This window comes from Centruroides sculpturatus, unplaced genomic scaffold, assembly GCF_000671375.1.
Source record: "Centruroides sculpturatus isolate CEXI.00-Female unplaced genomic scaffold, Cexi_2.0 scaffold663, whole genome shotgun sequence".
In the NCBI taxonomy this organism is placed as follows: domain Eukaryota; kingdom Metazoa; phylum Arthropoda; class Arachnida; order Scorpiones; family Buthidae; genus Centruroides; species Centruroides sculpturatus.
Genome location: NW_019384783.1, coordinates 149555 through 158755, shown reverse-complemented (window position 1 = coordinate 158755; position 9201 = coordinate 149555).

Below are 9201 nucleotides of genomic sequence, written 5' to 3'. Positions count from 1 at the left end.
AAATAGAAACAATGTATTAGATTTTAGAGGGTTTTTATATATACAAATACATAGGTTTAAGAATGTAAATTATACATAAATTAAGGCTATTTGTTTATAGAGAACGTGTGAGGTTTAGAATTTATCACCGTTTAAACGCGTAAACATTCCCCTAACTTTCTAGAATAATTAACAACTAAGGGGTATGTTTATCAGGGGTTGACGAAAGGAGAGAGAGAGGAAAACACACCAATTCCTTCAACCAATGAGAGATATAGCATCTGTTTTGAAAATATTTTACAGTAGTAGATAATCTACCCCCTCTAGACAAGCAGGTGCTGCTAGAAGGGGGGTGGAAAACGTAGTTTTGTTCATTTTATCAGCAATCTAAACTGTAGGAAAAATACTTAATTTCGGAGGTTTAGGTGGTGTAAACGTATAAATTAAGCTTACCTGTTTACAGAAAACATGCGAAGGATGAAGATTTATTAATGTTTAAACACGTAAACTTCAGAATAATTAATAGATAAGGGGGGAAAGTTTAAACACTGGTGAAGAGAGAGAGAGAGAGAGACTAATTCTTCCAACCAACGAGAGATGTTTTCAAACAGATGCTACGTGTTAACTAGCAGATAATCTAAACCTCCCCCTTCCTCTTTTCTAGCCTTCTAGACAAGGTTATAGCCTCTAGAAATTCGGATAAGGTGGGTAAAAAAGGGACCAATCACGTCAGGCTTACTTGATAAATCTTTCAGTTGGATCAGCTTTAAATTTTTCTCTGGTGTTTCAGTTTTACGTGGGGACATTTTTACAAGATGAGTGATATACAGCAGATGTTTACCTACGTCGATTATCCGAAAGAGAAATGATGGTACGTCCTGTGTGTTTGTCAGCTTTTTTTTTAAATACGTAATAATAATTCACGCTTATCTTTTAATTATTCTGACAGCTTAGTGTCAATTTATAGTAGTGTTTTAATGAATTTACGAGTTATTTAATTCTTCCGGATCTTCTCCTGATGATAATCCCACCTAATATATTCGATTTTTTAAAGATGGGGGTCTTGGTTTTTCTATTTATTTATGAAACCTCTTTAATTTTAAGGCAGTTTAGCTTAGAAATTTTGAATTTAAACATAATTTAAGGCCTTTATGAACCTTTAAACAGGCTCCTAATAAGGCTTAATGTCTTTATTTTCTCATAAGTATGGCCTAAAGTTTCTAAGTTTGGCCTGAAAACTCTGTTTACCCCTCGACGTGTCTTGGAATCTATACATGCTTCTAAACACCTCCTGTGATCATTAAACGTGTCCTAAAGGGTGTATTGAGCTAATAAACATGGCCTAAGATCTTTATTTACCTCTAAACATGGCCTAAGATCTCGTAAATTTCTAGAACTTTGTTCAATGTTTTATAATGTAGATTCTATTTAGAAATATAATTTAGGACCTTTAGAATCACTTTAGAAGAATGTATAGATTCAAGAACATATCTTATGGCCACTAATTATGTTTAAATATGTTTTAGAAGTTATATTAAAGTAAATAACATGGCCTAATATCTTAATTTGTTCTTAAATGTGTCCTAGACCTTCTATTTTATACTCAAAAATGGGCTAAAATCACTAAATGTTTTATTATTTACTATCCTGATTCGTAGACAAATTATGGCCAATTTATTCGGTCGTGGCCAAAATTAATCAAATATAGGCCACGATTAGTTTATAATTATAGATTTATTACACAGAACAAAGCTAGAATTGACATAATTTAGGCCAAGCTAGCTCTTATCTAAAGCAAAGTCAAGTCTACATTCAGTGACCTTCAACCTTGTATAACTGGCAGAAATACAGAAACACGTTATAAATTTCGAATCCTTTACGTAAAAAGAAGGCTTATAAGAAAAATAGGCTCATGTATTGCTTGAGAAAATTAAGTTACGAGCCTTTAAAGGCTAGACTCTTTCGGTTAAATCCGTCCAGTTGGCAGCACCTAACGTGGTAAAGAAACACGTAGTAAGGCGCCATTTTTGTGTAGAAACTTTGCGCTTTCTCCCATCCTGTCACGTGCCCTATCGATTGTAGTGTTTCAGTAGAGGGTGGCCAATGAGAGGGTGACTTGTAATTGGACGGAATGATGCCGGAAAGTCAAGACAAAGCCCCTCTTCCTCCATAATAAATTTGACGAGGTGCGCGATATTAAGTTTGAAGTAGATCCAAAAAGTATTGTCTTCTACCCGAACTTGTTAATTAAATCGCTTTGGAATCTTCCTAAATTTAGCTTCTAATTGATGATTCTCAAATTAGAAAAGTTCTTTAGATCATTTCGATCGTAGTTCTAATTTAGTTTCGATCTAATTAAATTTAAACTACAACCTCCTAACGAAATTAATGGAGACTTTAGAAATCGTCCCCTCCTCTACGCTTATAAAAATGACAGAAAAATGGCTAATTTTAACGAAAATATGCATTGTTTACGCCGTTCTGCAAGTATTAATTTCAGCCTGTAGGCTAAAGTACTGTTAAAGTTTGTTATTAGACTTAATACCATTTATCTATTTAGTTTACAGGCTAACTTACTTCTTATGGTTCGTTCTTAGCCTTAATTCCACTTCTGTATTCAATCTACAGGTTAAATTAACGGTTTAATTAGCACTTTATTGAATGAAAAACCTAAATACTGGCAACCTGCTTAATTTTAAGGCTTAAATTGTCTATATTTTTAGTTTGTAGCCTTAATTTAATGCTAGATTATATCGGTGTTTTTAATTTAAAGTTTACTACACCACTTTATTCAATGTAATTCCTAACTACCCATTTTCATACTTAAGCCTTAAGGAAAGACAAGGATAAATTAAGCCTTATTTTAGCCTGGTTTTTCCTTAAGGCTATGTTTTATCTTATTTTTAATGTCAAGCCTAACACTCGAAGCTTTTATTAAGCTTCGAGTATATAAGAAGTTAGAAGGCGACTGTAGAAGTGAAATCAGGCTAAAGGCATATTAAATTATGCCTTTAGATTGATTAAAAATTCACATTTAAAGACCAAACTACTTAATTTATTCCTGAATTTAACATAATATTTCATGCAAACAGTCTAAAGTTTGTAACTTATTTATCATTCTTAAAGGCTAAATTTATTAATTTTAAAGGATTACACGAGCCTTATATTTAATATAAAAGTTAAATTTTAATCTGTATTTAGTTTAAATTCCCAATTTAGATATGTAGTTGGCGTTTAAACAACGATAAAACTGCTTGAATATGACATAAAGTAGACGTTATATTACTGAATTTTTAAGGCTTTTAAGGCTATTTTTAGTTAAAATAACTACAGAAGAAGAGACCTAGACATCAAATCATCGAGTTACAGGATGATATAGAGTAATAAACGACTAAATTAATACATCCGATCATGTAAAAATGCCGATAGAATCTTCTAGTTGGGGCCTTGTAATATTATTTATTATACGAAATTTTCCTGCATTTTCTCGTTTATAGTGAGAAAATATAATAAATTATTTATATATTAAATTTTTATATCGTCTATTTAAGTCATTTTTAATTAAGCTAAGGCATTAATTCTAATTAAGCTTGGCTAATTTAAGCTTGTAGACAGGATCTATATCAGGATCTAGACACTTTAATAACAGGCTTTGAGTGATTTATATTGGTCTTAACGTGTCCCCCTTCGATCATTTTCACGAAAATAATAGAATTGAGCTGTTCTTAACCTAAATTTAGATAGTGTCTAGCGAAGATAACACCGCAGGCTGTTTAGGAAGGCTCTGATTTCAGCCTTCTGATGTTTAACTCAAGTTAATTAAGACTACAGACGTTATTTTTATTAAAATATATAAAAAATCAATTAAATTTAAGGCTATAAGCCTTAAATTTAATCGGTTAAATCTTCTGGGAAGAGGCACACCGATGCTTTAAGCCTTTAAAAGTCGGATTTAACTATTTATAAGAAAAGGCTACATTAATATATTTTCTGTCTAGATTTATCCTGTTATTACTTCATTTTTATTCTGTTTTGTGTGTGCTATGCTTTAAAAATGTCTTTTATTAGGCTCAAATGAGGCTAAACCTCTTATAAGTTCGACCCGAAGAGTTTAAATTTCCTCTGAATCCTCTGATAAGTAAATAATTCTCTCTGAAACTTCTATTGACTTAAATGTCTCTATTAACTTTTTACATAGTGAAATCTTTCCTCTGAAACCTCTGGAATAAAAACTTCTATTAATAGTTCAGTATACTAAAATAGACCATTGTGAATCCTCTGAGGACTAAAGATTTCTCTCTTAAATCTCTATGAATTAAAAATATCCCATGAAAACTCTGTGAACTAAAATACATCTCAGTCACTTTCTTTACTTTCTGCACCTTTCCTCTGTAAACAGAAACTTTCCCTATAATTCTGTATACTAAAAACTCTCCTCTGAAACCTCTAAACATTTAAAAACACTTCTAAAACCTCTAAACATTTAAAAACACCTCTAAAACCTCTAAACATTTCAAGACATCCCCTGTAAAACCACCAAGGAATAAAAAGGTTCTCTGTAAAACCTATGTGTAGCAATAAACAAAAGTGAACGTTTCTGTAACATTTTCATGATCAGAGGGCATTAAAATTGCCAAAAAAAAACCTTCTGGAATTTATCATATTTAAAAACCAATTAACTGACAATTAAAGCGTGACGTAACTCGATCCCTCACCCCCTGCTTAACATTCAACCAATGATTTCGACGATTAGATTAGAGAGACGTAACTTAACTCTACCGATTACGTTTCGTAAGTTGCACGCAAGATCTGTGGTGTAGATAACACTGGAAACATCCCTATTAATCACGTTTAATAGTTATACGATCCCCCTCGATATAATCACATTATACGCCGAGTAATTAAAAGCGTTAAAAGGGGGGGGGTTGGAGTTTAAATAAAATTAAAATCGGGGGAGGAAAAAAAAAACAAAGGAATTAGTGGTGACGTTTTAATGCCTAGTCGTTGAGACATTTAAGACACTCCTAAAATCTCCCAGCATCTTTATTCACGTGAGAGATATGTAAAGCTTTATTGCTTGTTTATTGCATTATCAATTGACTTTATAGCTGTTAGTAACTAACCACTTGACTGAGTGGCAACACTGACGTCCGGTGATTCTAAACACGTATCCTCCGAAGTTTCAAGATGGCCGCCGGGTCACGTGACCCGGCCGGCTGGTATTCGTTTCCTACGCCCCACCCCTCCTGGCACTAGATTTATTGTCCCTGCTCAGAGGATGACGTTGAGATATGGCGTGGGAACTGACAAACCTCCTATTTTTTTCCTCTCCCCCTCTTCTCTTCTTATTCGTCTACCCCTCCACCTCCCTATTTGTTACCTTGTCTTGGGGGGTGAGATAAGGAGTAGATTAGATTCTTACTTTTTATATTTTTTTTATTATTTTACCTTCTTTTAATTACGTTCTTCTTAACACCTTTCTTAATTTATTTACAATTCAAAACGCCCCGCCCTTCTCATTGTTGCCAATTATGTCGTAACACTGGAGGGTGGGCTTTCTATTTAGTGTCGAGATACGACTTTATTTTTAATACTAAACTTGATTTGTATATGTTTATGTGAGGTCTTATGCCTTAAACCCTTTTTCTTCGAAATGATTAGTGGCTTCCCCTGTCAACTAAAAACTGTCTTGAAAAACCCCTATAAACTAAGAACAATCCTCTGAAAATTCTACAAACTAAACACTTTCCTTTGGAACATCTGTAAACAAAAAAAAAATCCTCTAAAACCTCTGAAGATTAGACGTTTCTCTCTGTGAACATTAGAGAAACCTCCCATAAAACGTATGGATTAAAAGTTTTCCCCAATGAGCACCTATTACACTTAAAATTTTAAGGCATACACCCCTGAAAATACCTAAAAATATAATAATACAAAGGGGTTAATTCCTCAACTATTGAAAACGAAAGGAATAAATCTATTGGTGAAATTTTGAACCATGCAAATTCTACAAAAAAGAAAAGTGATTGGTCGCTTTATAGGTGTTCATAAACCCCGCCTTTTTACCAGGAAACAATCATAAATGGTCGTTTGGATATAATGGGCCATTAAAGAAGGATTCATAGCTACAATAAATAGATCAATAGCATTTCCTCAGATGTTATAACACGGTCATATTATAAACAAATGGCCTATAATAATCGAATAACAGTAGCTTTCGTGTTATTCTAGTATTATCTTGATGACGTTCAATGGACTATTCTCACGTTTCTTCTTATCTGTTTGGCTCGTTCAGTGTTAATCAACCATTAACCTTTGTCTAGAACTTTTTTTTTCTTACAATAACTTAAAGAGGTGTGTCTTGTGTCTTAATTTTCTAGAGGGTGGAGTTAGTATTCTGTTACAAGGTTAGGTATAAAAGTGGTGGGAGGGGTTTAAATTCAGTTTATTGTTTGTATTTTTAACTGTAAAATTAGTTAAATTGGCTTAGTGTTTAGGGTTTATCATGAGGAAAGGGTAGAGAGAAGTTCAAATGACCTAAAGGTTGTATAGTCCTCGAGAATTTCTTTACATTTTGTTCCCTCTATACAATAGGAATTCTTCTATAATATTTATTGTATNAAATATTTGTGTATTTAGATTGATTTTTTCGTGTTTAATTTAATAATTTTAATAAAATTATATTAAAAAATTTTCGAAAATTGACAAGAAAAATCGCTTATTACGCGCTGTTATCCGTTGATTTATACGGAAGTTTACTGCTTATAAATGATGTTTATGCGTTATTTAACAATTTAATTACTCAATTAACTTGTTTTATGATGAATTTGTAGTGTTTTAAACACTTAAATACCTTAAAATATAACATATTCTATGCGTAGGCCCGTTATAACAAGACCGACATTTATGCAGAACTGTGGATGGTTTCTATCGCACTAATTAAAGGCATAACTTACGCATTTATACAGTAAATAGGGCATAATTTTCGTTATAATTAATTAGATATGATTTATTAATTGGTGAACAATTATAAAAAGTTTGATTAGAAGTGAAAATTAACGGGATTTTCACTATGGAATATGGAAAAAACTACTGAAATTCTTTTGAAATTAGGTTCTAATTATAGTCTATTTAAGCTATAAATTTTAAGTTAACTAAGCTCTAATTTTTAAACAAACTAAGCTTAAATCCTATGCTAACTAAGCTCTAAATTCTATGCTAACTAAGCTCTAAATCTTAGGCTAACTAAGCTCAAATCCTATGCTAACTAAGCTCTAAATTCTAGGCTAACTAAGCTCTAAATTCTAGGCTGACTAAACTCTAAATTCTAGGCTAACTAAGCTATAAATTCTTGGTTATAAGCTCTAAATCCTAGGCTAACTAAGCTCTAAATTTTTGGTTAAATAAGCTCTAAATCCTAGGCTAACTAAGCTCTAAATTCTTGGTTAAATAAGCCCTAAATACGCTGTAATCTATGAGTTCTAATCAAGTATTTAAGCTATGAAATAAGGTCTAAATTAGTTCCAACAGCTTCGAGCTCTAACTAAACTTTTTCTAACTAAAACTAAGCTATAAAATTAGTTACAATCTAAATATTTAGAGTATAAAATGGGCGCTCTACAGCTTAAATTTAGACTTTCCCTCTTTAATTTCCTTCTTTTTATAGCGAGTCTATGCTGTATTTGATAGCAAAGGTCAAGGGTTAAGTGTCTTAATATCCTGTTGTGGTATCGTCTAACTTGTTTCTAAGAAGATGAGACGTTGATGTAAGGCTTTTTTCTCTTCTAAAAATTATTTATAATTCGATTTTAAAGCTTAGGATTAAGAAAAATTAGTTTTTTGTTATACCTGTAACAACTATCTTTAGATTCGTTTTTATGCTTTAAATGATTAAAAAAAGGCACAAAACTTGAATAAAATTAGCCTTAAGACTTCTACACAGTGTATAAGGCTCATATATAATTGAAATTATATAAATTTTAATTTAAAATGAGGCTTAATTAGCCTGAAAACGTACGCAAATAACGATTGGATGTTGGTAAACCTGTTAATGTCTAGCGAGAATAAAAGAGAAAAAAGCCTTTCTAAGCCTGAAAATATTATCTTTTTGCATAAATAACCTTATAATAAGATTAAATTTACACATTTTAACACATTTAAGGCTTATATTTAACTAAAAATAGCTAAAATATATATATAACTAGACTTTATTAAAATTGGTGCCTTGTAAGGTAAGTTTAGAAGTTTATTAACGAAATAAAATGATAAAAGTCATAAAATTTAGAACTTTTATATTAAAAATTAGTTAATAGATTTATTAAGGCTGAGCTTTGTGCTTAAGCTTGAAGGCTAAATCAGTAAATAAATTAATAAAAACAGGTTAAAGTAGAGCCTAAAATTGGTGTAATTTTCTGTATTTTCTGAGCGATTTTTATATAAAAATTTGGCACGATAGAACGGTCGAATCAATTGGAAAATTCCATCCTTACCTTTGACCTTTGACCCTTGTACTTGTTGAACTAAAGGAGGAGAAATTCGACGGAAGGAAGTTTGTCGGAGCGTAAGCGAACGAGTTAACTAAAAGCCACTAGAGGGCACGGAACGAGGGACACGTGACCCTCTTTCTTGTGTTTGCCTATGAGTGACGTCACGAACAACGTGTTTGTTTTTTTAAGCACCCCCAAACTATTTAGATAAGTAGTAGTGGTCCATCAATGTAGAAAAAATTCGTTTGCCTTAGTCGAAGGCAGCATTAAATTTATATCGACAGGCATACAGGCACATTATGCCTACTTCTAAAATATGCCTAGAGCCTGTAGGCACTATAATTTAGGCACTGGAATCCAATCTGTTTAAAGAAAACGGCACTTGAGGTAATATTTTATGTGATTTTTTTCGATAAAATTAGCTCTTAAAGTTGTAATTTTTTTGATATTTTTGATTGAAGATGGTCTAAAAAATTTGATTTTTGAATAATTTTTAGGTGAAATAGGGTCCAAGAACCCTAATTTTGGAGTAAAATAGGGTACAAGAAACCTAATTTTGGAGTAAAATATTGTCCAATATACCTAATTTTGGAGTAAAATAGGGTCCAACAAACCTAATTCTGGAGTAAAATAGGGTCCAACAAACCTAATTTTGAAGTAAAATAGGGTCAATAAACCTAATTTTGGAGTAAAATAGGGTCCAAGAAACCTAATTTTGGAGTAAAATAGGGTCCAA